This window comes from Pinus tabuliformis, chromosome 1_2 (genome assembly GCF_031772625.1).
Source record: "Pinus tabuliformis cultivar Carrire ecotype Pingquan chromosome 1_2, CPIR1, whole genome shotgun sequence".
NCBI classification, from domain to species: domain Eukaryota; kingdom Viridiplantae; phylum Streptophyta; class Pinopsida; order Pinales; family Pinaceae; genus Pinus; species Pinus tabuliformis.
Genome location: NC_142298.1, coordinates 1,274,077,669 through 1,274,082,372, shown reverse-complemented (window position 1 = coordinate 1,274,082,372; position 4,704 = coordinate 1,274,077,669). Strand labels below are relative to the sequence as shown.

General features: G+C 36.6%; 3 non-coding genes across 3 annotated transcripts; 2 read left to right on the top strand and 1 right to left on the bottom strand.

Annotated features, from left to right (window-relative positions):
• Positions 1-2,953: 2,953 nt before the first annotated feature.
• On the bottom strand, positions 2,954-3,025 carry TRNAH-GUG (transfer RNA histidin (anticodon GUG)). The gene has a single exon. It is a non-coding gene; the product is annotated as a tRNA-His (tRNA).
• Positions 3,026-3,625: 600 nt separating this feature from the next.
• Positions 3,626-3,698, top strand: TRNAK-CUU (transfer RNA lysine (anticodon CUU)). The gene has a single exon. It is a non-coding gene; the product is annotated as a tRNA-Lys (tRNA).
• Positions 3,699-4,076: 378 nt separating this feature from the next.
• On the top strand, positions 4,077-4,150 carry TRNAI-AAU (transfer RNA isoleucine (anticodon AAU)). The gene has a single exon. It is a non-coding gene; the product is annotated as a tRNA-Ile (tRNA).
• The last annotated feature ends 554 nt before the right edge of the window (positions 4,151-4,704 follow it).

The window sequence follows — 4,704 nt, the reverse complement described above, 5'->3', positions numbered from 1 at the left end:
CCATGATGCGAGTATTTTTTATGCAAATTTGATGTTTAGTTTATTGGAATCTTCTGCAAGAGCATAGAGTTTTGAAAAATTATATTTAATGTCAGAGGAATGTTCTTGGATTCTAGTTTTGATAGATAGACCAGTCTCTCCCACATATGGAACCCCACAAGAGCATGGAATTAAATAAATGACTTTCTAGCATTTAGGGTCAATGGGATCTTTAACTGATTTGAGACAACTATGGATGGTATTTAAAGGTTTGAAGGTGGTTAAAATATTATTTCTTTTTAGTATGTGGGCAATCTTGTCAGTGGTTCCAAGGATGTATGGAAGGTTTACCTTGCCAACAAAATCATTTTTTTTTTTTTACGACAAGTTTCTTTGTTTGCATTTTTAATGGCCTTGATAGCTTGATTTATTTTGTATCCATTTTTCAAGAATACATTCATGAGATGTGATTTCCCCATTTCCAAGTGTTCTTTATTAGAGATCTGAATATCTCTTGTTGCTAGAGTGCTTAGAACCCCTAATTTTTGGGTGGGGTGATGGTGTGAGGTGGCATGAAGATATTGCTATGTATGGGTCTTTTTACGATATACTTGGTGGGAAATGGTACCATCTTGGTTTCTTGTAATGAGGATGTCCAAAAAAGGGAGGTTATCATTGACTTCCACTTCCATGGTGAATTTTATAGATGAAGAAAGATTGTTCAAATGTTGTTTAAAAGTTTCTAATGTGTCGCATCCATGGGGCCAAATGATGAAGGTGTCATCTACAAACCTTTTCCACAATTTAGGCTTTAAGGGGGGAGATTGTAAACTTTCGTTTCAACATATTCCATGAATAAATTAGTGATAATGGGGGATAGAGGAGATCCTATCACCACAACGTATGTTTGTTCCTAAATGTCACCCATGAAACTAAAGAAAGTAGATCTAAGGCATAATTCAATAAGTTTAGATGTGTCAGGATCAGTTAATTTACTCACTACCTCCATGGATATTTCAAGAGTTATATTGGTGTATAGTGAAGTGACATCAAAGCTAACAAGAATGTCATTCTTATTGAGTTTGTTATCTTTAATCTTATCAAGAATATCATTCTTGTCAAGAATTGTGATGAGGGAGGTTCATGCGATACAACAGAACACAAATTATCAATGCAATATGCATAGGAAGGTTACACTATGGCACAACAAGAAGATCTAGACTAGGAATAAATTTGTGCAGTGAGGCAAGATATATCATGATAAGGTATATCGTGCCACAATTGATTAATATAGACATTGTGAAAGGAATGTGTCATTGTTCAAGGATGATAGGCATGCTAGAAAGTGGACTTGCGCAACGATGTAGATGAGTAGTTGATGCGTAGCGTCGCGCAAAATCACAACATAGTTCGTATATGTGGAACACATCATTACACATAGGGGCGGGATAGATTATGGATGAGGGTTGCGACATGAGAAATTGCCGAAGGAATGAGATGCACAAATAAAGGGTTCTTGGGTAGAAGAGAAGATAATAGAGGGAAATACAAAAAATGGGAAAAATGACTAATTGTTCGAGGCAAATGAATGATTATGGATATATATGAATGTGGAAGGTAGAAGGCCAACAAGTCGAAAGATCATGCAGAAGATTGGGTAACATAAACCTAATGACAAAATCATGATAACAGGTCAAGGGCGCAAAGCTACCCAACACGTGTAGTAGTCGTTACGCGGGCTGGTAGTGCAGTGTACCTACATAAGGTAGGGAAGCATTGTTGCATCACAATTTCTATTGAAGTAAAGAGCTCATGTGACAAAACGCAATGGTGAAAATGAATTGGGGAGCAGGTTTATACAGTGTTTTCACACGTGAGAGCACATTAACTGCACACTGAACGTGTTGCCACAAATATAGATGTGATAGTGGTAAGAGAGTATGGCACGGTGACAAGATAAGATGCACTGCGCTACACTGCCAAGATGTGCCACACTGCACTATGAAAGTTTGATGCGAGATACAACTCTTCAAAGAGATCAAGTTAAAATTTTCCTTTACTTATGGAATTGGGTGTGAAGAAAGGTTTGATCAGTTTGATCAAATAGATGTTTATAATTTGAATGAAAGGGGACTCCAAAATTGTGATTTTGTCAAAAAAAAATTGGGGTTATTGTCGCTGCTATAGCAGGTTGTCATTAGATTTTCTTTTTGTAATTAATAAATATATTTTAAATGCCACGTGTTAACACATGTTAAGCATTGAAGAAATTATGTATCTTCTTTATACTAGATGTAGGAAACATTTATTAACATAATATTTTTACTTTCAAATTTTATATATATATATATATATATATATATATATATATATATATATTTATCATTGCAAGTTTGAAGCTACTCAATGTCATTTCTCGTAATCTCTGCAAGTCTGAAGTTACTCAATGTCATTTCTCCTAATCTCATAAATATTTGGATGTGGAGAGTAACAATTTGGTCATTGGAAAAGGTGGGTATATACACCAGGGCATTCTCAAACTTTTGCACTAGTTACTCACACTTTCATTGTTGCATGTGATAAATCTAGTTTTGCATTGTGTCAATCATTGTTTAGAGAGTGTTTCTCTTTGACTCTATGTTGCCTTGCCGCAATTAGTGTTTGGATGATTGTTATATTTGGCTTTATGGGAGGGTTGTTACCTTTGACTTTAAGGGACGTTGTGTGTAAAGGAACTCAATGGTGAATAATGATGGGGTTGATACCTGCAATTTGTGAGAGAGCTTTACCGCCACAAGCTCCCTTGCAAGATTTTCGCATTAGCTACCATTAATCTCTATGTTTTCCTGCGCTAAACTCAAAGGAAAAAGACAACAAACTTCTACTTTCCTACGCTAAACTGAAAGGGAAAAGAGTAAACAACAAACTTCTACTCTCCTGCAGTAAACTCGCAGTTAACAGAGAGTTCTCATACTGTGGCTGCTGGGATTCGAGCCCAGGTCTCCACGGCCACAACGTGGAATTCTCACCACTAAACTACAGCCACATGTGAGATAAAAGGGCTGATCCACTTCATAAATTGGTATAAAAGTTCAGTACTTATAGTGCATATGAAGTGTTAAATACGTTTAGAAAAAGAGTCACAGAATCCTTGGCTGCTGGGATTCAAGCAAACGGATCTGTTTTCTTCAACTTAATCTGAACCCATTTGGTTTAAGGAACAAGAAATATGTTTGGGATATATATAAATGTGAGGCACCAGTAAAACTTGTCACACTTTTCCTTTTCGTTTCTGTTTTTGTTTTGGGATACAAACAGCAAATACTCATTTTTTAACCCTGTAATATCCTTATCACTACAGTTATGTTTTGGAATACTCACAGAAACCGAATCGTCAGACAATTCAGTTGTTGTTGTTGTTCTCGCACATCAACATTTTTTTGCTTTCCAAAGAAATTTGAGTAAACAATAGAACATGAAGTACATAGTACCAACTAAAAATATCGATGTGAAAGAAACAGAATAAAGAATGCGCTACCAACTGCAGCTCAGATTCAACGTAGAATTACGCAGTTTACACGTCACGCTGCATCTCATAGAACGAATGCTATCTACAAGATAAGGAGTACGACATAGGCTATTGTTAGCCCGTCTAGCTCAGTTGGTAGAGCGCAAGGCTCTTAACCTTGTGGTCGTGGGTTCGAGCCCCACGGTGGGCGCCCAGAGGAAGCGATCAGTGGGTTCTTCGACACTGTTTTAAACGGCTTTCTTGACAATGTAGAAAAACATCCTCTCCCTCTATTTTCTTTGCTCAGTCAGTGTAATCCTCTCCCTCTATTTTCTTTGCTCAGTCAGTTTAAACGGCTTTCTTTACAATGTAGAAAAACATCCTCTCCTATTTTCTTTGCTCAGTCAGTTTAAACGTCTTTCCAAGCGAAAATGTAATGTAGGGAAAGGGGGCTTCCTGTACGCGCAGCGTGTCATTGTTAGTTAACATCAAATGTCAACTGGCCGTCGGTTATGATTTACTTTATTCGTATCAATCTGGAAAGGGAAACCTCATCTGGAGGGTCTGTTAGAAAGGAGTAGTGACACATGGCCCATTAGCTCAGCTGGTTAGAGCGTCGTGCTAATAACGCGAAGGTCGCAGGTTCGAGACCTGCATGGGCCAATTGTTCAAGTTCATTTGTCTCTTAAAATTTGGTACACTTGCTTCAACTCTTATACCCAACAGGATTTAGGTATATTTGGTACACTTGCTTCAACTCTTATACCCAACAGGATTTAGGTATATTTGGTACACTTGCTTCAACTCTTATACCCAACAGGATTTAGGTATATTTGGATAACGGTTTTTTCTTATGTATATTTGGATATTGAGTTTTGTTTATATTACACTTGCTTCAACTCTTATATCCAACAGGATTTAGGTATATTTGGATAATGGTTTTTTTTTTATGTATATTTGGATACACTTGCTTCAACCCTTATACCCAACAGGATTTAGGTATATTTGGATAATGGTTTTTTCTTATGTATATTTGGATACACTTGCTTCAACCCTTACACTTGCTTCAACTCTTATACCCAACAGGATTTAGGCATATTTGGATAACGGTTTTTTCTTATGTATATTTGGATATTGAGTTTTGTTTATATTACACTTGCTTCAACTCTTATATCCAACAGGATTTAGGTATATTTGGATAATGGTTTTTTTATGTA